This window comes from Leptopilina boulardi, unplaced genomic scaffold, assembly GCF_019393585.1.
Source record: "Leptopilina boulardi isolate dan_hultmark-lab unplaced genomic scaffold, ZJU_Lbou_2.1 LbouV2_386, whole genome shotgun sequence".
NCBI lineage: Eukaryota > Metazoa > Arthropoda > Insecta > Hymenoptera > Figitidae > Leptopilina > Leptopilina boulardi.
The window spans coordinates 506,158-532,135 of NW_026137958.1; the positions used below are offsets into that span (position 1 = coordinate 506,158).

Genomic DNA, 25,978 nt, shown 5'->3' on the forward strand with positions numbered 1-25,978 from the left:
CGATTGTTTATTCGGCCATTTGCAATTTTGGACAAATGAAAGTTCTATCAATTAGAAATTCTGTTAAATGATTTTTCGGTTAAATAAAAATTCATCTGAAAGAAAATTCTATGCAATGAAATTCTACCCAATAAAAATTCTTTAAAATATGTCTATTAAGTTAAATGAAAATTCGAGCAAATAAAAATTTGGCACAAAAATAATTATTACAAATGAAATTCCATAAAATGAAAATTCTAACTAATGATTTTTAGATCATAATCATGCGTCCCTTTATATAAATGCCCTTATTGAATTGATAATATTTTCCCTTCAATTCCAATCGAGAAGATGCGAGGATACTTTTTCATTCTCTTTCAAACTAACCGAAATTCATAAATTTATTGACATGTTTCGTACAAATCAAGTCTAAATTGGAACTAATTTACAAAATCGGGAGGTCTAGAACTATCGTGAATCGTGTGGTATATATAGTAGACATGCGGCTTTACAGAAGTCAAGTTTGACAAGTCAGCCAATTATTACTGACTTTAAAAGTTTCTCTTCCGCTTTGATTTTTGATTTCACAAAACACACATACATATACACACACATATGTACAATTGTGTCTCCATCTGTATTTCTGTGTATTAAAAAAAAAAAAAAAAAAAAAGTTTTTCAACCTCTGCGGGTAATTAGCAAAAAATATATCGGTTAGAGGGTTCCTTTGTCCGGTTTATTACGACCACTCGTAGAATTGTATTCGAAATGGCAAAGAACAAAGCACTTCTGTTTCGTAGGATCCCTAAAACGCCTACGGGAGGTCATTTTTTCTTCGAGTCTTCGGTCGCGTGTAAGATTAATATCTTTCGTATCAAGTTTAACTTTTCTTCCCCTCTATTCGGCAAAAAATCCTTTTGGTATATATAGTTCTATTTTTATGTTCTCTCGATCTCTCTCTCTCAGAATTCCAATTTTTTTTTTTAACTTAAATTTTGGGTAATTTTTTACATTTTTTGCTAAATATTAAATTTGCTTAAATAACAATTCGGTTTTGGCAATATTTATAAGAATTTAAAAAATCGATTTTTTAAATTAAATTTTTGTGCAAAATCTCCTGAGAAATAAATTTTGTTTCTTTATAATTTTAATCGATTTGATTAGAATTTATGTAATGTATAAAAAAAAATGGTAAAATATTCATATATTTTTGAAAATTGAATGTTGAACAAGTTATTAGAAAAATTACATGATTTTAAGGCGATATATGCTTGCATCTATTTGATGTAAACTTTATGCAATTTCCATAACTAAAGTATGAATAAAGTAATATATATATACAAAAAGTGTGGTTATTAAATGACTCGACTTTGTATAAAATTCTACGAAATTCGTTTAATAAAATGTTGTACCTAGCATTATGAAAATGAGAACTGATCGTCATTAGTCGGCATTAATAAAAAGGTCCTTTCAAGAGATCATTTTGTTCCAGGAACCTAAAATTAGTCAGGCGCTAGTCGCGATTTGTAAAACCCAGTGATTTAAAATTTTGATAGTTAAAGTTTCTTTTTAAGGACCTAAATTTCCAAATTGGCCTTTTGTCCCAACCTTTTAATATTTTGTCATTTACATAAATGGAGAGATATATAAAATATACAATTTTACGTTCCTTTTTTTTACTATCGTTTAATTTTCTCTAATTTGACTTAATTTCCATTTTGCCTAGAACACGCAATTAGCTTTACATTGTTATTTTTTTTTTTTTTTTTTTTTTTTTGTAAAGCTCGTAAAAAAATTTCTATTGAATTAGAGGGAAAGTCATTTATAACGTCTCGCCTTTTTTTTTTACGTCGACAAGATCCTGCAATTTTTTTCTCCTTACGGTCTTTAAATTTTTTTTTGCTTGATGAAGCTTACGGTGGGTGTTAATGAAAAAAAAGGGGTTGGAAACACTTTACGACGCATTTAGCGTATTTCTCTGGTGTAGAGAAAAAAGTTTTTTTTAAAAAAAACGATGCAGGTGGGCTAATGAATCGCGAATAAAAAAAAATAAATAAACGAGAGTTTACACCCTTTGTAAACCTTCCCTGGATTTTTCTTCTAAAGTCGCATATCTCTCTCTCGTCTCTTATACCTGGGTTTTGTAAAAAGACATTCAATTTACATACCCCTATGGGGTCGTTTTACTCGTCGGGTTAAGTATTCAGATTGGATTCTGATCCCGTAAAGTTTTCATCCCCATCGCGGTTTTATAGTGGTTTAGAGAATAATATACCCCTATTCGCTGTTATGTAGAATTGCGCACATTTAAGACTCTGCATTTTAGTGTTGTGGTTTATAGTCTTGCTTATTTCTTCCTTAATGGTCGTCGTATTTCAAAATGCTCAGTGGAAAATATTAAAATTAACAAATAAACAGTTAAACAACTGCAATTGAAAATAATTTCATTTGTTTTCACATAAACATAGTATATGCAAAATATTACTTGACTGACAAAATTTGACCTATTAAGACCTAATTTTTATTTAGACTAATGTTTATTAAGTGATTAAAATTTGATTTTATTTATTGTTACGATAAAAACAATGCGGGTTCATTTTTATGTATTGCTATGGTGATTATATACAATTGAAATTTGTGGTATAGAAAAGAGTATTTATGAGATCACTAATCTTGATCAGCTTTGAAAAATTTCTCTTAACGATTTAAATGACAATGTACGCGCTTTGGATAATATTAGACGGGTTGCCTTTTAGGGATCATTTCGCTTTCTTATGTAAATAAGTAATCACACCGTCAAGTCACAACATTAGAAAGATTTAACGATTCATTGCACCTATCGTTTCAAATAAAATATGTATATACCATTATATAATCCATTGTCAATTAAAATCCTCTGAGAAATTTTTTTTTCATTCATACAAATTTTGTTTACATCAAAATATAACCTTAAAATGGCTCATAATAGGATTACTTTATATTTCTTCAAGTAAAATATATTAAATTTTATTGACATTAGACAAAATGAAATGATATTTTATTAAAATTTTAAATAAATAATGAGATATATTCTGATATATCTGATGATCAGAGTTTAGAAGAATTAAATATATATATTTCAAGGTTGTTAATATGTTCTAAAAAAAATATTTCGTATTCCACTAATTTATCTACTTTTTTTTTAATTTACAATATATGGCTGAATCATTACTGAATTTTTAATACTACTTCTTTTGTATTCGAATTGTCATTACCTTCTCAGCGTGAAGTCTCATGTTAATTACATATTTATATCTATTCTATCCGATTAATGAAACTCCGATGTTTTTATTCTCGCATGATTATTGTTGGAAGATTAAATTTTGATAATGAATCCAAATACAATTTGACCAATTTGATTTTACATTAATTTTAACTAAAAAAAATTCTAATTTTAAATTTATTATATATTTAATATTATATTTATTAAACCACAATAAATGATATCAAAATGTGTTGAAAATTACATAAAATACAAAATCAGCATGACGGGAGTAAATTTTTATACAGCCTCATGCATTTTAATTTTATCCTGTGCCTTGATGAATTTTAATATTACACAAAGGCGACCCTTTTTCTACAATTTGGCGACGGATGGCACGAGTTGAATAAAATCTGAATATCACTATACTGCATCAAAAAGTTCACTCTGTGATAGGAAACGCGCATTTTAATATATATATATATCTCGGTTAAAAAAAAAAGGGTGGACCGAGTAAGAAAATTTCAATGCACGCATATACACACAGATGACGATGTCACAAAGATGCAAAATTAACGGCACGGGCATTAACCATTCGAATGAAAATGACTCGTCGGAAAAAAAAAAAACCGGTGTAATGGTAGGCACAACCAACTCTTGTTGACGTTTATTGTATCTATAAACGAGCGAGGCGTCGCCATTAAAATTTTCGCGCCATTTCTTTTCACGTGTTATATCCTTCTCGGTTTATTAGCGCAAAGTCACCCTGGGAAGATCCGATAACACAGAAGCTGGTACTATAAAAAAAAAAAAAAATAATAAAAAGAAGTAAAAGAAAGAATACACATCAGAACATTATTGATTGATGGCACCGTGAAAGGGTTCTCTCGTTTTGTATACGCGCGAGACTTATTCATACGCAATCCCTTGTGGATTTTCTGTGTAGGGAATTTCAAAGTCCCATGTGTGATTTCTCTAGGTTTACAAAAAAAAGTATCATATATCCCAAAAGGATGAAAAAAAAGGTTTAAAATCGTGAGCTAAAAATAAAGATTGAATGGGGGAAGAATTTATAGGAGCAATATGTGAAAAAGAATGTTGATATTTGCATTTTTAAAAATTTGCAAGCTTAATCACTATACCGTTGATTTTCAAGGTGCTTCTAATAGATTTCATTTCATATTCAAACCAATTCTAAAAGGCAATCCGATGGTTCTGCTTGAAAGAAGCCGCTCGCCATTATGAATTTCATACATTATTTTTTGCGGTCCACACGGCCTTCGATCATTAACGAGAACCCTGCTCTGGATGAGACTCACTTTCTATATCAAAGTCAAATGATGATCGTCATCCCCATCTTCCCTCGCATGATCCTTCAAAAATATATATTCAAAAATCATCATTGAGTCAATTGAGACAATGACTGCACGATTCGATATGCTAGCCTGATTTCTAAATTTGATGACAGAGATAAATTTTTCACTTCATTTTTATTAATTCTTGTGTATAATTTTCTAAATAATAAAAAAATAAAAATTTATTAATGAAGGGAAAAATATAGGAATTTGTGAAAAAAAATTGTTATTAATAAAATAATATTGAATTATCCATGTGTGTATATATTTACAGACTTTTTAAAAGACGTTATGATAATAAAGTAGGAATACGTGGGAGAGGGTATGGGGTAAAAAAAAAAAAATTACCGCGTTTCAAGGCAAAACGGAACGACGTATCATTATTTATGGCTGAAGTGAAATCAGATCTAACAATCATCACAAGAGGGCCAGTAATTCAAAATTCGCGGGTCGCCATCTCGATGAAGGGTCCAAGTGATGATTAGCATAAATTACAAACAAAAGAGCGCGAGTTGTTCTGAAGCCCTCTTATTCGCTACTATAATCCTCAGCTTAATGTCATATATTCACGGCTAAAGTGTTAAAATTGGCACGGCGTAAAGTTCGATCAGTATCGACCAGTCAATGAAGCTCTTCGAATTTAAAATTTCAGCTCTCGTTTGCCGCAAAATTTATGATGGTGATGGAAAAAACGCAAGGTGCTGGAAGCTGAGGCATTGCTATACCCGTAAATAACAGTTTTTTTTTTCATATATCGAAGAGTAACAATCAAGCCGAAAAGATATTAAAAAAATATTTTTTTTATATAATAAAATTTTTTATTACCAGATTTTTGTTTAAAAAAAAAAGAAATTTATTTCCGATAGAGACAGAATAAAATAGTTTTTACGATAATTCAAATGAAAATACTTTTCGAGAGAGTATATTGTAAAAATTATTTTACCGAGAGCGTGTAAATATAACTGTAGAGGATAATAAATTTTATTTTGTATGAGCCATTGTATTCTTTTTTAAAAGATACTAAAAGTCGTTTAAAATATATTTTGTTTTCTCGTAAAATCTAGAACATGTTTTTCGTATATTATATAATAAGATTTATTATTTTATGAAGAAAGATGGTTCTTCAAATATAGAGGGAATTAGATTTTTAATGATCGAAAGATTTCTTCAATATATTTAGAGATTTGGAAAATCAGAGATGATTTCATTTTAGAGAATGAAAATTGCTTCTTCTTGACGTAATATTAATATTTTTTTTTTTTTCAAGATCCTTTCACTTTGAGAATTATTAGACGTATAATTGAAGGAAAGAAATTTAATGTGAAGTAACAATTTCCTGGAATTTAATTTTGGAATTCAACTTCTGGATTCGAGTTAGCAATTAGTCTTCAGACAATTCTCTCATTATCCGCAGAAATCGAGATATATATCTGATCTCAGTATATATCTTTCTATTGCGAGGCAAGGGAACGAAAGCTATTGTACCTTTATCGTCAACAACATCAAATTACATCTCGACACACTCGAATGAATCAGAAAATCAGTTCGATGATACTTCCATTATCGATTACACGATCCAACTTTCCTATTATTTTCTCACCGAAGGCGACTTTCGATTAGAAATATATCATTTCATCATTTATTGATTAGTATTCATATGGTATAAATTTTCTCTTTCGAATTTTATGAATTTTTTAAAGAAATTCTTTTTTCTACTATATATATATTATATGTAAAATTTCGAAAGGTGGTTGAAAATTTTAAATTTGCATTTTTTTGAGTTTGAAATATATTTGACAGGTTCAGATTACAAATCTTCACAAATCGAGACAAATATTGAGGTATATAGGATGGAAAGAATGACCAAAAAGAGAATGTCAAAACAGGTTACAAATATTTTACTCTCCCCCATCATCGACAATGTGCACCACAATGGACAACTTTCAGCGCTGGTTGGCACATGAAACATGGGGTTTTATGCTATCCATATGATGATCTGAATTCTTCCATAGGGATATGTATATAGATCGCAGCTTTTAGATAAGCTAGAATCTTTATGTTTACCGCCTTTTCTGCACCCGGACATACACCATAGGTGTTCCTTTTATCAACAAAAAAGTGCTTTTACCCTCGTTAGTTGAAACACTTTTTAAAAAATACCGAGATTTTTTTCCCCTATTAGTGCGTTTTGTGTTCGAAAAATATTTTTAAAAACCTTCTTAAACATATCGAAGCATAGTAAAAATTTTTACAAGTATTTTACATGGAGAAAAAAATAAAGCGTTTGTAGCATGAAAGTTCTACCTTTAAATGAATGGGACATCAGCATACTACGATTGTAAGAAGTTATGCTTTTTCGGTATAGTTTTATGCAACTGTAGTATAAAGCCGCACGCATCTTAAGCAAGAACGTTCATACAAAAATTAACATAGAGGGCTCCCATACTACAAACGCTTGATTTTTCTCTCTGTGTATGTATATTATTTTTTTCAAATTGTTGAAAATATTTTCCAGTGGGCTAAAAATTGTGAAATCAAAAATGTTTAGAACCACGTGTTACAAGCAATTCAAACTGTCCTGTAAATAAATTTGATTTCATCTTGAGACTCAAAAGTTTTATATAAGAAAAGAAGGTAATATCTGGCTACTTTATTGTCGTTCTTCCCAAAAGAAATAATTTTAATGAACAATTTATATTCTTGAGAACATTTTGTCAACACAGTTTTTTCCATGTAAGAAGATTTTTTTTATTATTTTGAGAATCGTGTTTTTTTTTTTTGTCTCATCGCACATTTAGATCGGAAATCTTGAGGTGAATTACCCAAGTATATACGGAAGAACGAAAAGTCAAGAGGTATCCAAAAAATTGGTCCCAAAGATCGTCGATATTACACGCGGAGCAAACTTTTCGACAGAGGGGACTGTATATATATATATATATACAGCCTTAAGCTGTTTAGTATTCCATCGCCGATGGGTAGCTATCGGTCGCCATCTCGGTAAAATATTGCGCTATCGTTGACGGCTCAATCTGTTCAGAAATTACGGTTTGCTTCTCCGTTCCTATATAGCAAGACCATTGCAGGAATGAAAAAAAGCATTTTACCCGCCTCGCTGAATTAAGCTCAACGTTTCTTCGACACGCGACTTATACTTATATATATATATATACATATATATATACCTAGATTTTCTTTGTTGTCTTTAAAATTACATGCCTTGAATTTTGTTATATATATGAAAAATTATAGTCTTTGCGTAATAATATTAATTTGCTGATACTATTTTTGAAAATGTTTGAATAAAATTCCGTTAAGATTTTATAAACTCCAAAAAAAGCAAAACAAAATAATGATTCCCTGAAAGGAATAATCAAAACGTAATTTTTACTACTTTCGGATTAAAACGGCAACTGTCCGAAGTTTATGCGCATCTCTGACAACTTTTACTCCAAAAATAGTAAAATTTACTCTAGAAATAGTAAAAATTACTATGAAAACAGTAAAATTTACTACTTAGAAATAGTCAATTTTACTATTTTTGGAGTAAAAGTTGCCAGAGATGCGCAAAAACTTTGGACAGTTTCCGTTTTACTCTGAAAGTAGTAAAAATTACTTTTTCTTCCCGGGATAAAATGAATAGTATTCGAATAAGTATACGCAGTAATCGGAATATTCGAAATAGTATTCCAAACGGTATTGAAAGTATATATAGAGTATACCAAATAGTATTCTAACTTGTATACATAATCTCCAATGTATACCTGAACGGCTTTCGTAATATTCGAAATGGATATGACAGTACAGTGGAACCTCGATTATCCGAACTAATCTAGGCAAGGCTGGGTTCGGATAATCGAAAATTCGGATAATAGAGATTTTAATTTCTTTTTATAATTAAAGTAAAAAAATGTACAGTTGAACTATTTATTTAACTTAATACATATATTTTTAAATATACATAAGTACACGGAAAAAAAGAAAAAGTAATTTTTACTACTTTCATAGTAAAATGGGATCTGTCCGAAGTTTCTGCGCATCTATGGCAACTTTTACTCCAAAAATAGTAAAATTTGCTCCAGAAATAGTAAAATTTACTCCAGAAATAGTAAAAATTATTACAAAAATAGTAAATTTTACTATTTTTTGAGTAAAAGTTGCCAGAGATGCGCAGAAACTTCGGACAGGTCCAATTTTACTATGAAAGTAGTAAAAATTACTTTTTCTTTTTTTCCGTGTATATAAATATATGTAAATATATATTAATTAATAATATGTATATTAAAAACTCAGAAAATTCGGAAATTTTTAAGATTTTTTTGGCATAAATTTGCCAAAATGTCCCGCGAAAATATGAATGATAAAATAAATAGAGAAAATAAAATTTAAAATTCGGGAGACCAAAAAATAGTTCGGATAATAGAAGTTCGGATAAAATGTTTTTCGGTTCGGATAATAGATGTTCGGATAATCGAGGTTCCACTGTATACACTTAGTAAACTAAGCTGAATCTTCAAATGGATCATTTTAGTTTCCTAAGTATACCAAAGTTATTACATATTATGTATAATTATGTTATTTAAGAAAAAAATTTTGTGTATATTTGGTGTTTATGTATCAAAAAATATTCAATGAATAAATTAATTATCATTTAATATTATTTATTTTTATTCACATTTTTTATTAAGAAGAATTTTCGTCTATATGACAATGCGACATCTATTAGACACCATTAGAACTCTATAGTTAAAGTTCATTACAAGATAATTTGGAAAAATTCATATAATATCCCAATGTATACGAACGGTATACCCTCCTCTCTATGTGGTAGATCTTAGTATACCATCAGTTTACTTTAGTAACTTTTCTCAAAGTATTCCACAGTCTACCTTTTGGCACGGAGGAATACTTATTCGAATACTATGTGACTCAAGTTTACTTTTGGAATACCTACATTTTTCATCCCGGGTTTTTTTTTTCCCTGCAGGGTTAGCTTAACTAAACTGAAAAAAAGTATCGAAATAATCCATATTTGATCCAAATTTTTTTTACTAATTTGAAGTAAATTTTTTTATTGAATTATCAAAATTAGTTGATCAAATACGGACTAGTATAAATATAATTTTCTTGAATCAATGCCCCTTTTTTGTAGAATATAATATTTATAGCCGAAACAGAATATTTTTTCAGTGTATCGAAAAGGTGATTTAAAATGGATTGCCTAATTTCATTGCTTAAAGAAAAAATTAACAACAATGTTTTTCTCTATAATGATTATACGCAAGGCAAAGATTTATGTATAATGATCCGTGTACTTTGAAAATTCTCCCTTCGTGGCGGTTGAATCTCAGCCTTTATTATGTTTTTTTCATAATTATAATGTTTTTTTGCCTTTAGATGGTAATTAAAAAGAATAAATAATGTCGATAATTAAGGATAAATAATGAGTTAAAAGAGCCTGTTAAAATCTTGCACGTGTTCGAGGCGCACTTTGCGGCAATCAATTGACCATACCTACTATATAACAAAACCTTTCCTCTGAAGCGCGTATCGCACGATTATCGTTCCTTTGGTGGAATCTCCTAATTAATGGCAGGAACGAGAAGTGCGGTCAACTGCGTGTGTATGACATCAGTCGTAAAATGCTATATGTCGTAAAAGAAAACTTCCAGAAACAGGAACACACAAAATGTACCTCTATATAACGATGAGAACCTTTTGGAATTCGGAACGAAGAGATGAGGGTCTATATAAACGATTTGCGACTTTCCCGTCATATATCCTTGAGATAACTAATTAAAACTGAATGTTGTCTTTGCGGGCACGTTCGACATGTGGTCATAAAAATCTATTCCATCACATGACATTCAAGTCTCGTATATGTATATATAGGGGTTTTATGAGTTAAATAAAATCACCATCCGGGAAATCTAAATCTTGCACACTTTGGATATATATACCGAAGGGGTCCTTTTATTGCCCCGTAAAATATTGTGGCCGGAAGTGGCGTTGCACGCCCACCTCCTCCAAATATGAGATCAGCCCGCGCGATGGACGTTCGAAAGAGAGAATGATTTTGGCGCCGTAAAAAAAATTTATGCCGGTGCTGTTAAAACTTGTGTGGTTTTCTGAGAGGCAGAGGCGTAACATAGACATTTTCAAAGTTGGCATAATATTTTCAGCCCTCTGTGGTCGAGATAAAATACAGAAAAGGTTTTTTTCTTTTTTTGATTATTAAAATTGTTTCTGTACATGAAGAAGAGGGCTTCATCATTTGATATTTATGTACGAAAGATGTGCGAGAATGATAAAGGAGAATAAAAAAAAAAAGTAGCAGGCTCAAGAGACACCCTATGGTCATAGGATCTGACACCCATGTCAAGTAGCCACGCAGCGTGTATAGCAGGAAGTTGTACACGCGACTACACGTGCTTATTTGCCTAAATTAAGAAGAAGATTATTCTCTCAAGCTCGGGGGGTGGCCAAGACAGAAAATAAAAAGAGAATCGAAGAAAAAAAAGGAAACAAAGAGTGAGCTGAAGGGAATCAAAGGGACGAAGAAATCTTCTTGTACACGCGGGGACATAGACACAATGGCTTCTCGTGGGCCCCCTGGTGGGTCTCGCGAACACCACAGACCTTATCTGGTAAAATCTATGAGGTCCATATACTAGGACCCTTGGGTCCTGTTAAAAATATCGCATGCCAGATCTTGGAGATGGTCCTGCGATAAAATCCATTTGAAACGAGCGAATAAGAGAGAGAGAGGGTAAAGATTTTTTTTTTTTTTTTTCAACGAGGGATTACAAGCAGCTGGAGGGACTTGAAGTGTACAATAAACCTGCAAATTCGTGCTCGAAATACTCCCACGAATGTTGACATCTATGTTCAAACGGAGAGACGATCGAAGACGATAAAAACGATACTATCCGTGCGACTTACGATCACTTTTTGAATAAACCATCTTGTTTTGCTTTGTATATATATTTATTTATATATTGAATATCTTATCAATCGTGAGTCACGCAAAAGAATGAAGACAAATATTTTTTTACGGAAAATTTGAAGAAAAGCGAATTCGACAGATTTGGATTTACAGGATCGATTTAACGATAATGCTATTGAAGAATCGAAATTGAATTTCTATTCAATGCAATAATTATTATTCATAAATTATTATTTTAATACATTATATTAATAAATTATAATTATAAATTATTAGAAATTATTATAATTATAAATTATAAATTAAGTAATTGTTATTTATTATTTGTTTATTGTAGTAATGTGTTATGTATATTTATTTATATTTACATTGTAAAAAAACTAGAATTGATTTAAGAAAACTGTACTTCTCTGTATAATTGATTCACTAATTTTCTTAATTAAAGAAAATTTACTTCAAACTTGTAATTTTTTTTGGATCAAGAAAATATTAAATCAAATACAGATAAATGTTTTTTTGATTAAATTCTATTTTTGCTAGTGTATTGTTTACAATATTTAATTCTATTTGTACATTAGGTTTAATACAAATTTTTTTTTTTGTTACAGCAAATACAAAGTACTGGTCACTGGAATATGAATCCTGGAGAGAGTGAGAGAGATCCTTGGAATCAATTATCATTTTGTCCTACGGTTAGTGAAAAACTTTTTTTAATTGCGAGAACGAAATTTAATTTAATTTAATTTAATTTAAGCAACCAAACTATTTGTTTAAGTCAACCAAAAAATTTGGTTGAGTGTTTTTTGTTGGCATAACAAAAATGTTTGGTTAGCCTAATCAAATTTTTTTGTTGTCGAAACCAAATTTTGGTTGGAATTTAAAAATGTTCAACCAAATAATTTTGTTGGCCTAACCAAATGTTTGGTTGAGATAACTCTATGACTTTGTTTCAGCCAACCAAAATTTGGCTACAAGAACCAAAATTGCCTAACCAAACAATTTTGTTGCAAACACTAAATTTTTTTTCTCAGTGTAGTTCCAATCAGCAGTACATTTTAAAACCCGAAATTTTAGGTTATATGTTAAAATAATGGTAACTAATTCAATTAGTCAAATTAATTATTTTTCCACTGATAATTAGTGACGTTTTATACTTATATAATTAGCTATTTTTTATTAACTGCAGAAGCAAAAAATCAGCCAAGATTTTAGTTATTTTTAACTAATTCAGACTCAGAGAGAATGGTTAACTAATTTTTTTTCTCATCAAATATAAAAGATTTTAATGTACTGTACTAAAGAAATTAAGATCGGAAAAGAAGATAAATACACATAGTATATATTAGTGATGAATATCATCCTTTTTTGGTATAGGAATATCCATTTCAGATTTTGATATGCGATGAGAGAAGACGAATAAGATTCATTCTCGTATAATATAATTAGTCATTAATTGCACGATTGCTATTGATAGGACCTAATATATATCCATCGAGTCATTGGGGTTAATTCATCTTCCTATTTGTGCAGCTAGGTATAGTACAGGTGAAACCAATGCGTCATTAGAGACAGGCTTAATTACGGATATCGTATTCATCGCAGAGCATACACTGGTCCTTTGACATCGCTCCTGGCAGTTTCCTTTCATCTTGCCGAAAACATTAATTCTTGTTGTAAGGCGAGGAAATTATATGAACGAGGCCGATGCGGTCTTTTTAAATTACAGCGATTTAACGTAATCATCTCAATACTATTACTTCAATGGTCATTATACTGTTTGCCGCTCATAACTTCTACTAGCAATTAATTCAACACTCTCTTTAGAAAAAAAAAAGATTTTTAATTCATCCGCGCCCTTTATAGTTTTGTATATCTATAAATACAAATTCTTAATTTTTGGAATGATTAATTTTTTCAGAATTAGACATTTTTGAATTATGTTGGTAATTGAAGGAACGGAGATTTGTTATTGTTTTTTTGATTCTGAATAAGTAGTTATTACATCTTTTTATAAGAGTTTGCTATGTAGCGTAAACCACGGTTAAAGGCAAGTACGATATTTTACGATCATAGCGTGACTGCATCGATTGTGACCTTCTCTCTGGTAAACCCTACAGCATCCGCCAGCTGCAAGATCTATCAGTCACCCATTTTTTTTTTTTTTTCTTAAATTTTATTTACTTTATTTTTCAAGTTGTCAATACAAGGTCTTTATTATTAAATGCGGTTATATTGTCTTTGTTAGGAAGGAAAGTTGTTATTATATTTTTTAAATGTATATGCGTGATAAATTTCAATAAACGGACACTAATTAAGCAATAAATTTAAAAGTGAACACGAGTTTAAAAGTTTTTTTTTAAGGTTATATTGTGGAAAGATTTAGTAATTCAATGATAAGTTTTTTTTTTCCTTCCTTAAGGTGTATTTCTTCTTGGCACACGAATAGAGGTGGTTCATTGTTCCATGACTGTACGAACTATAGAATATAGAGAATACTTATAATAGCACCTTACATCACACCTTCTAATGCTCTTAGTCAAGGGTCTCTCATTGTCCTTCTGAAGCATACAAAAGAATGTCGGCTAGGAAATAAAAGCAAAACGACGACGACGACACCTTGAAAATGCGACTCTTTTCATACTGCTTTACTTTAGGTTAAAGATTCATTGTCTCTCGAGACAGGTTCTTCATTTTTAAGAAATTCACACGATGACAGGTGGCTCGTATTTTTAAATTATTAAAAAAAAAAATTATCCGTGTCCAGTCGAATATGATCAGAATAACTGATTTTTTTTAAGTTGTAAAACCTGATTTTTCCTTTGGTTTAAATTTCGTTTTTATATTTTGACATTTAATTGCACAATTTAATTTATTTTTAGGGTTCGTTGTCACCGTTTTTTTTTTTTTTTTGTAAATATACTGCCTTAATTACGGGGGTAGTAAAATTTAGGAATTTTTTAAGTGGCCCCCGCCTACTAAAATTTTTTTCTAGATTTTTATCGAAAAATGTTTCTAAAATATGGGTGATATTATCGATGACAGATATCATATATGTGATCCATCTTTAAGTCAAAAAAGGTTTTTCATTTTTAGAGACATAAATTTAGAGACAGGCGTGGAAATGAAACTATGAGTAAAATCATAAAAACCATGGGCAAAATCGATTGCCAAGAAAAAAACAATTAGATCCATGGTTTAAACCTTGGCAAAAATTTCAAAAATCATTGCTTATGTCCGTTTCCCATGGTACAATTTCCCATAGCAAATTTTTTTTTAATTTTACGGATTTTTAACCATAGCTTAAATTTTGGAAATCATGGGAAAATTAATTTTTTAATTTTACTAATTTTGGGCCATTGCTAAAATCTTGGAAACCATGGGAAATTTCTTTTTTATTTTACGGATTTTGGACCATGGCTAAAAACTTGCGAACCATGGGAAAATTATTTTGTTTAATTTACGGATTTTTGACCATTGCAAAAATCATGCGAAATATGGAAAATTAATTTTTAAAAATTCCCAATGGTTCCCAAGTTTTTAATCATGCTCCAAAATCCGTAAAATAGAAAAAAAAATTTCCCATGGTTCGCAAGATCATGCGAAATAAGGAAAATTAATTTTAAAAAATTCCCAATGGTTCGCAAGATTTTAGCAATGGTTTAAAATCAAAAAAATTAAAAAACTTTTTCCCATGGTTTTCAAGATTTTAGCAATGGTTTAAAAACCGTAAATTTAAAAAAAAAATTTTCCCATGGTTCAAAAGATTTTAGCAATGGTCAAAAATCCGTAAATTAAGAAAAATAATTTTCCCATGGTTCGCAAGATTTTAGCAATGGTCCAAAATTAGTAAATTTAAAAAAAAAATAATTTTTCCATGGTTCGCAAGATTTTAGCAATGGTTTAAAATCAAAAAAATTAAAAAACTTTTTCCCATGGCTTTCAAGATTTTAGCAATGGTTTAAAAACCGTAAATTTAAAAAAAAAATTTTCCCATGGTTCAATAGATTTTAGCAATGGTCAAAAATCCGTAAATTAAGAAAAATAATTTTCCCATGGTTCGCAAGATTTTAGCAATGGTCCAAAATTAGTAAATTTAAAAAAAAAATAATTTTTCCATGGTTCGCAAGATTTTATCAATGGTTCAAAATCAAAAAATTTTTTTTTTATTTCCCATCGGTTGGCAAGATTTTAGCAATGGTCCAAAAACTGTAAATTTAAAAAATTAATTTTCCCATGGTTGGCAAGTTTTTAGCAATGGTACAAAATCAGTAAAATTAAAAAAAATTTTCCAAGGTTTCCAAGATTTCAGCAATGGTTAAAAATCCGTAAAATTAAAAAAAAAAAATTTCCCATTGAAAATTGTACCATGGGAAACGGACATGAGCAATGATTTTTAAGATTTTTGCCAAGGTTTTTATGATTTTACCCATGGTTACATTTCCACTTTAAAATCTAGTTTCTTCAATAAAAAACCAAATTCCTAATAAGAACAAATGTGGTTATAAATAATTGAGGGATTTTAGTTATAATTAATTTGCCGATCCAAGCAAATACATTGATATCACATTTTTAATATTCCGACAAGCGAGCGTCAATCGGTCGTAAATTCGCGCCTAAAGGGGACCTGAGTTTCCGTATGCAGGACACGAAAAGCCCTTTGATGCGCCGTTTAGCTCCAAATATGCAAGTAATACCTGGTAATCTTTGCTAATAAGGACGGGCGTATTCGAAAGGTAGAGCTTTAAATGACAGGAAATAAATTTAAAAAAAAAAAAGGAAGAGAGAGAGAGAGACTTGTCGTAAATTCCTCCCCGTTAAGTGATACACGATCTGCTTAGATATCATCGATGCGCGCACAAGAAGTATAACATGCGTGTTTCATTACATGACAATGTTCTGAGAGTTTAAAACGAGCAGGTGCCGAAGATATATCTTTAAAAAGGCAACGATTAAACTTGTGCCGGCGCCTCTGATGAACATTACATGAGTACCAAGCCCTAAAGGCTTCGAATAATTTCTCTTAAAGACATTCTCTGCAAGCTCAACAACATTTTTTTACGAGGGGTGAATTGCAGACACTCTGATAATTTTACGGTTATTTATGATTTCATAATTAAAAAGAGATAAAAGAATACTGGTATACTTAACCGTCAATAAAGTCGCGAAAAAATATCGCGTTTAGAAACCTGTTTCTCATCTTCTTTTTTATATCTTATTCTTTTATTCAGTAGTCTGTGTTTTTTTTTAAAAAGATATTAAAGAAATACTTACGCATTAACACTAATTTATTTTCTTCTAGAATTGAAAAAGAAAATTTATCATTAATAATTTATAAAATTTTTTTTTAGCTAAAAATTAGCTATATCCAAATTGTTAAAAAATAAAGTGACTTTCTTTTTGAAAAAATATTTATACTTTTATGAGAATAAATTTGGTTAAAATTGAATTTCACAAATACTAAAATATATTCTGGTGAATTCTTTTCATGTTAAGATGAGATATTAACAAGCTTATTTTTTTCCTTGAGCACAAAATATAGGGACTACTGACATAATCAGTATTTGAGAACATGAATAACGAGAAGTTGAAAAAAAGAGTGCGTCTGAGTTTAAAGGGATATAGAATGGGGTGGAGTTAATTTAGTAGCGATTTAGCGAAAATCGTTGAAATTAATGAGAGATGTGTGTGTAAGATATTTTTTGAAAGCGGTACGTGTTTTAAAGTAAAGAGAATTCGTTACTGTAATTCACACTTATTACAGGGTTTTCATATCTCTTTAAAGGTTGTCTTCTTTGCAGTGAAGTGCGAAGTTTACAATTATGTATACCTCGTTTAGTGATGTTTAGTGGACCACTTATCGATGACATAGCTGTTATTATCGACTTATTACGCGCAGCTTTATAACGTGTATACCAAGTTCGCAATGCTATCGATAACGCTTGTTCGCATGCGTAAATAGCCCCTTAATTTATTTTTTTAACATATCCCTTTCATTGAATTTATTAAAATTTTATATAATATTCTCTGGTAACACTTGGTTAAATTTTTTTTTCCAAAATTGGAGTAATTTTCAAAATTTTAGTTTAGAAGTAGATTTTTATAATTTTTTGCTTCTAAATTAGAATTTTTTGAGTTCTGATCTCTTTGCACTTTTTCGAAATATTTATAGGTTAGTTTTGTATAGAAAAAATTGAAATTCAAACAGAAATATTAAGAATTATCACAAAATAATAATTGTAATAACGGAAATTGGTATTAAAGTATAATTTAAAAGTAATACAAAGGTTAAATTACTCGACTCGAATTTTATAACTTTATTTCATTGAACAAGTTTTCATATTTAATTCCTATCTCGCACCTAACGAGGCAACTTTTTACAAGTTCAATATTATCTTCGATTAAACCGATTAAAATTAAATTACATATCTCGCACATTTGCAGCTTCATTATTGTAAACATCATATATATATATATATAGTGGAACAATCGTATTATTTATAAATGAAATTAAGAAAAATTTCTTAATTAAGACACAAATTCCTATATCTTAAAGTTTATCATCTCCGGTTATTTAAACCAGTTTTATAAAATGAAGAAGGTACATTATTGTATCTTATTCGCAGGTGCAAGATTTATTTTTCAAAAGAATATAAAATTGCAGAATGAGAAATACCTTTTGTGCAAAAGGGCATTCTTTCAATGAAGCCTCTTTTTTGAATCTAATATGGAATTTAAAATTTTATTTTTCATTCAGAAAAAAAGGATTTCGAAATTTTTATGGAGGTATTATTTATCGATATACATGGTCGTGGTATTTCGTTTATAGATGTTGTTTTAGAAAATTGTAATTAAAAAAGTGTGCAAAAATTTGTATATATTAATAAATGTCGCGCTTGACACGCGCGTTAATTTGTTAATGTTTACCTCGGGCAAAGTCACACGAGAACACTCAAGTCACTAATCAGCGAAACGATTACAACAAGATTAATCATCCTTTCGTCATTTTTTTTTTTTTTTTTCTAACCTCCCCTCTCTTAACGAGCTCCCGATAAATTGCTTTTGAACATCCGCCGAGATCATGCTCTTCTCTCAATTGGAGAGAGAGAAGACTTCATTTACTTGGACACATATGAGCACTTAGTGGCCAAGCATTAGTAATGCATAACGGTCGATCATTATATTGATGATTACTTCAAAAATACCGCTTTAAGTCCTTATTTTTTCATCTTAATTGCCGCTCTTTTTTTATAATTACAATAAGTAAACTTGATTATCAAAAATAATAAAGTTTCGATATTTTAAGTTTTTTCAAAAAAAAAAAATATATAAACCGCTCGAAGAAAGGCCGCAACCTAATAGAAATTTTAAAGTCGAATAACCCTTTTACAATATTAAATTCAAATTATGAATACATTAGACTTAAAAATCAGTTCAGAGAAAAGTTTCATTCTCTTTCTCTCTTTTTTTCTCGCAAGGCCCACCCGACGTGACCATAATTTCAAAGCCAAAAACTATGTAAATTTTTGTATCCGACGAAAAGCGGTTCGCCTCTAGTCTTTGGGACATTGTCTTGCGATCCAACAATGGAAGAGACGAGAGAGATAGATATAGACTTTAGCCTATTTGAGAAATTTAGGCGAAAGAGAGAGTGAGAGAAGATCGAATAGTAGTAGCCCATAGATTTTGTAAAAACGATCCTAGTACCTGCAGAAACGAACAGAAAATACGAAGCTTTGATAGGACTTGCTTCCTCGCGAGTGTGTGTCCTTCCAGAATGAATGGGATCGTTAGTTGAAGCTGGGTCCATGGGATACGAGGCGATCGAGAGCCGATATATCCTGATATATATATTTTTGTAGAAGAAAATAAGAGGGGAATTACTCCAGACTCTTATATGGTGAAGATTCTTCCAAAACATTTGATTTCATTTCGAGAATATTTGTATAATGACGAAATTTTGCAATATTTTGTTCCAAATACATATATAATATATGCCAAAAAGCATTTTTCAAATTTTTTTGTCGAACGCTAAATGGATTTTTAATTTTATTTTCAAAATTGTGGTCCTCTTAATGAGATTATAACCATATGCTACCATTTTCAAGGACATAATGCCACGGTTTGAATGTTCCTGCAAAGTGATTTCTTTTTCACAAGGATATTAGGATTTACAAAATGAAGCATATAGTAAAAAGAACGTGTAAATGTTACTCCCTTTTTTTTTGTCATTAACAAGCTCTTGCCAAAATCAGTTAGCAGATTTCGTTTTAACGAGAGATTAATGTCTTTTGAAATTGGGCGGTTATTTTTGTGTCGTTAGGGTGGTCTCTTTAATGATATATCTAATTTAATTTGTGATCATTTTTCTGTTTTTTGAAATCATGATGATGATCCAATTTTTATCTCAAATGTTATGATTATTGTATGAAGAATCTGTTAAAATAAATAAGTAAAATTGTTTGAAATAAATTTTTTTTTTCGCGCTAACTTTTTTGTTCTTGCGGTCTCGAATGAATGTGGATATAATAAGATAAGAGAAGGAAAGTGTACGAAAACAGGCATCATTAACAGGAGAAGCATCGCTTTATAAATCCGTGTATATCCACTTGTCGTGGTCGGCCTAATTGTTCTTAATAATGAAATATAACAGCATTGGGCGCCTTAAATCAGAAACGTGACAGTAATTTATCGCCTCCGCTCCCGTTACAACAGATCGAGACTCTGGTTCATTATTAGAGGGCGATTTTTGCGCACACACTATGGCCATACTTAACAGTGAAACAAGTTCGCCTCTTCCCAAACACGGATTTGCAAACCAGGCAATTAATGCGCGCTCGAGTTGCACTGTGTGCCTGATTTACGGTACCAGAGAGTGGGCCCTGGTGAATGGCAGTCTCCTTACACACGCGATATAATCAAGGTTTCTTTATAAACACCTACTTGCCGCGCGCACACCGGGTCCAGAGAGGAAAAAAAAAAAAGAGAGAGAGAGAGAGAGAGAGAACAATCAGTCTAAGTGGTAAGAAGGTACTGGCGCTAATGGGGGCTAATCGGTCAAATCGACGCGCGCTTCACGCAACTTAACACATCTTAAGATCTATATGCGCGTATAGAAATGTTTTAGCACCAGGCAATTTTCTCTAGAGCAGACTGAGACGTTTTTTATGGCTATATAATTTTCGCACCATTTGGGTTAGATTTGCAAATTTGCCAATGATAGCTACAGACAAAGATTGCCTTTTTCAAGTGGGGTGTCTCTCTCATCGTCTTGAGTTGATCAGGTAAAGAATTGATTTCTTTGAATAGAACCTTGAAATTACAATGTATTAAATTTCGATTCAAGGTGAACTGGAATAGGTTAACACATTTTTATGATTTTAAATATTTCATCTTGATTTGCAAACTGAAAAGATTTTATTCGCGATATCAGATTTCTCTAAAGATGCAATTTTTTCATATCTGGTCATTGTCCTTTCATCTCAAGAGATGATTTTCATGATATTTTTTTTGAGTTTTGGTAAAAGAAATATTTGTATTTCGAAAATAAATTCACAAGTTTTATTTAATTTGAAGATGTTTTTTTACTCTCTAGAATTAGTTAAAAATAATTAATTATTATAGGTAAATGCATTTTTACTCTCTAAATCTGAATTAGTAAAAATTTTAATTTATTTGTATTAGTGATACTCACTATTTGCTTTTGAATTAGTAAAATTTAACTAAATAATAGTAAAAGAAAAATTATTCACTATCGAATTTGTAAAATTTACACTGAGAAAAATGTTTAGTCAGAGCAACCAAAATTTGGTTGGGCCAACAAAAAAATTTTGTTGGTATTTAAGCAACCAAACTATTTGTTTGAGTCAACTAAAAAATTTGGTTGGGTGTTTTTTGTTGGCATAACAAAAATGTTTGGTTAGCTTAACCAAATTTTTTTTGTTAGGTCAACAAAAATGTTTGGTTGATCAAACAAACAGTTTTTTTTTGTAAAATTAAAAATATTATTCTACCTTATTTCTTTTCATCTCTTTTATTTATTTCATTATTTATTTATTATCAATTTAACACTGAATTTATATTTATCCAATTGAAATATTTGTGGACTTTGAAAAATCTCATCTCCGCCTGGGATCGAACCTCTGTTTTAAAACTGAAGGTCGGGAGCTCTAACCACTGAACTACCCATCCTTGTGAGAGATTTAAACTAACTGTTCTCTTAAGCTATGAGCTGAGAGCGAATCAAATTAATTGGTTGTCGCAACCCAATTTTGGTTAGGACAACAAATGATCATTTGGTATTTTACTCTCTAAATGTCAATTAGTAAAAATGTTTACTAATTTGAATTAGTGACTCACTTTTTGCTTCTAAATTAGTGAAATTTTACTAATTATTAGTAACTTTTACTAACAATTAGTAAAATTTAATTAATTCTAAAGCAATAAGTGAGTCACTAATTTAAATTAGTAAATATTTTTACTAATTCAGATTTAGAGAGTAGAGCAAACTATTTTGTTGTGTTAACCAAATTATTTTGTTGTCGTAACCAAATGATTGGAATTTAAAAATGTTCAACCAAATAATTTTGTTGGCCTAACCAAATGTTTGGTTGAGATAACTCTACGACTTTGTTTCAGCCAACCAAAATTTGGTTACAAGAACCAAAATTGCCTAACCAAACAATTTTGTTACAAACACTGAATTTTTTTTCTCAGTGTAACTGAATCAAAAGCAAAAAGTGAGTTACAAATTCAAGTTAGAAATTCGTTAAAATTTTTACTAATTCAAATTTAGAGAGCTATGATAAAATAACTAATGCTAACTAATTCATTAATTAGTTAGAATTACTTAAAAATAACTAATTGTTAGTTAAAGTCACTTTTAGGGTATATTATAACAATTAACGGTAACTAATTCATTAATTTGTTAAAATTAGAATTATTTATAGATAACTAATTTATTCAGACAAATTTGTCTTTATTTTCCACTAAAACTTAGTAACTTTTTACTAATAATTAGGTATTTTCTTTTACTAATTGCAAAAGCAAAAGATTAGCCCAGATTTTACTAAAAATTAATTATTTTTAATTCAAATTTACAGTAGTGTTGTGAAAAAAATTGTTTTCCAATTTATTTGAGTTTTATAAAAATTTCGTAACACTAACATTTTAAAAAGCATATGTAACATTTGTTCATTTAAAAAATTGTCATTCAATTTGTTTCTGACAAAATTTTTTTTTAAACATGTCGGTATATATACCTTTGAAATAATGATAAGCAAGAGACATCTTTTAATTAAATTAATTGAGTTTATCTCAGAAACGGTTTTTTTAAAAAAAAAATCAATGTGATTTACGAAAATTGTGAAGATTAACGGATACTGAATAAAAGGTTTTTTTAAGCGATAAAAACCAAAAGATCTCCCAAGGCTGTCAATTTACATTTGAAGTTATAAATTAAAAAAAAAAAAATTACACGAAACGAAAATATATGAATGATGATGAGTAAAATTATTATTTACATATTTTTCTTTAGTTTCGAAAGTTTAGAAAATTTAATTTTTCTAAGTTACAAAAAAATATTATTGAAAAAAATTAATTTTAATTAGAATTTATGTTTATATCTCTTAAAGTTGTTCTTTAGTTTAAGATGTTAAAAAAAATTTCGATTCGCTACAAAACGTAAAAGCTTTCTTCAATTCCTTTCGAAAATTTGATTTCCTTCAAGGAGTGGTGAAGTGAATTTAAAGTGGAAATTAGAAGGTGATCGTCACCTGCAGACGAATCTTTAATTCAACAAGACATCTTCATATCGTGATTCGCGTATTATAACTCAAATTATCGATTCTGTATTTCTTTATTTGGGGATCAATTTTATTTCTATTGTATTCGCAGTACTTTTATTTTTTTTTATTAATAATAATTCTAAATTTCTCCTCTTTGGAAATAGTTTTTTTTTTTGGTATAGCGACACAAATCCGAAATTTCACTAAAATTCCATGGAACCAGTTTCCGAGTGTTATTGATGATAGTTTAGAACGCAAACGAGAAATGCTGATCTGGTTTTAGAACCCGTGTGCTTGCGACCCGAGTCGTTTGACCAGGTGATTATTAGTATCTTGCACACACGTGCAGGCTCCTCTGATCTATAACAGAGAGTCCAGACTCTGAAAAAAAGTTTGAGGCAAAAAAAAAAAAAAAGAAGAAGACGAGGATAAAAAAAATAAATGAGATTTCGAGGAGCGTTATCGAGCCATTGTCGTCAATTAGGTAGCTTCTATATGGTACATAATGAAGGTTGTGGTGTTAATGAGAGCGGGTGGAGGTGTGGAAAAAGTCGTATCTGTTACCACTTGTGAGTTTTTCGAAAGTTCTTCTTTTAAATGCTCTCTTTCTCTCCCTCTCTCTCTCTCAATGAATGCGAGAATGGCTTACTTTGCACTGTGCCCCGAAGCTGCGGGATTTGCTCCAGCTCTCTTTATATTCGTTGTTGGTGAAACAGCCGATAATTGGTCGAGCGAAACGTATAGCAGAAAATTTATTCCTACATTGGTCCCGTCCTCGGATAAAACCCTAATTCCATGGTAGAACAAGGAACCGGGTTCTCTCGAATGCGAGAGAAAGAGAGAGAGAGAGAGAGAGAGGTGAATTCCATCTCTCCCTCCTCCAATTTCCAACCCCCTTAAGAACCATCAACTTCTGACTTGCAAATCTCTTCTCGTTACATACATGTATAACACATTTTGCATGTTAAACTTGTGTTGCTACTGCCACGTTCTCACGCTTCTGTTTGACGGTAGTTTGCATGGAACGCTACTTGGCCGTATATATATATATATCTTGTAATTGCATGTTTCAACCAAGTTATTTCAGTATATCGAAGCTCTTTAGAAATCTCTCCTGGTGCGGGAGTATTCGTATAAATGTGTATCGGTTGAAACATTTCTGTGTGTATGGGAAATAAGAGAGGTGGAGATATGTGTGTATATTTATCAGGGGGTGTCAGCCTATGAGAAGATTAATATGTTATGGAGGTTATATATATGGTTTAAATTGTGTTTAATGGATGATAAGAGCTAAGTAATTTATTTTAATTAGAAAACTAATCACGGATACGAGAATATGTCTGTTGATTAGTTCATTTCTCTATTCGTGATTATTTTAATTTATTAGAGAAAAATATCTTTCTTTTTGTTTAAATAATAAAAACATAAAAAGAATATTTACAAGCGCGTTTTAAAATTTTTATGAAAATAATTTTTACTTTTCCGAAGAATCCAAAAAAAAAACTACAACGTATTTAATAAATAACATAGGCCAACAAAATTAGCAAACTTTTTTGGTGCGGCAAATGTCAGACCTGTTTCTGATAGGTTTTTTCATCCCGAACACGAATCCTTAAAGGAAAATTTCCTATCAGCTCTAGTTTTTGAGAAAAACGGATTTAAAATGTTCAAAAATCGCGTTTTTGACTAACTTTGAGTACCTCTAACACTGAAACAAAAGGTCGTAGAACCTTCCACTTGGGCTTATTTTGAAGCTTAATGTTTTAACTATATTATCCCCAAAAATGACCTATCTTGCACCATAACCTCAAAGTCATTTGTTATCCATTTTTGATTCCCAAAATATTAATTTTGTAAAAGTTTGAAGCTCAACAAGAAGGTTGACTCACCTGTGGTTTTATTGACTATAGAGTTATTCAAATATTAGTATTACCAAATAAGTTCTGTAGTTAAATACTGGTTACCAACAATTTTTGAGGTTATTAGTGAATAATATAATTTTTAGGGCTTGTAGTCTAAAGTTCAAACTTTATTTTAAGGGGACTTTCTGGTTTAGAATTGACAAAAAAGGAAGGTTTTAAAACTTTTATTGTAAGAACAGTATTAAAGAAATTGTAAAAACTATTTTTGGACATTGTAGCACATTGCGTAGAGAAAATTTAAAAAATATGTTTGAGTGTATTTAGTTCAATTTCATAGCTGTAGGTGGCGTCTTCCAAAAGATACCTTTTTTTTGGTACGTTAGTTTCCGGGCAACCTGTAATACATAAATTCAAGTTCCAAACGGGAATCTCTTCATAAGGATTTATTCTGGGGCCTAAACCTCAAAAACGATTTTTTTTAAAGGTTTTTTTATTTTTTATGTACATTTTTCTCAAAAACTCGCAAAAACGCCGTGTTTTTGGGTCAATTTACCTCCATATAAAAACACAGGGGGTAGAAATATGAGTTTTTAGAGGTTTAGGCCCCAGTTTTTTAAATAAAGAATCGAAAAATTTTTGAGATTTCAAAATCGGTTCGGTAGATTTCGAGAAAAGCTCTGTACCAGTTTGAAAAATGAGTTTTCGAGAAAAACGCGTTCAAAGTTTTCATAACATAATTCATTGAGTCATGAATATCAAACAACTTTTTATTACAACAGAACTTCGTATCCCGCTGTTTTTAGGGTCGCTGA

General features: G+C 30.3%; 1 long non-coding RNA gene across 1 annotated transcript in view; it reads left to right on the plus strand.

Moving 5' to 3' along the window:
- Window positions 1-25,978, plus strand: part of LOC127288474 (uncharacterized) — a 52,065-nt gene that overhangs the window by 13,543 nt on the left and 12,544 nt on the right. Inside the window, exon 5 of the long non-coding RNA XR_007844049.1 lies at window positions 12,130-12,213. This is a non-coding gene — a long non-coding RNA (uncharacterized LOC127288474). The remainder of the gene's footprint in view (window positions 1-12,129; window positions 12,214-25,978) is intronic.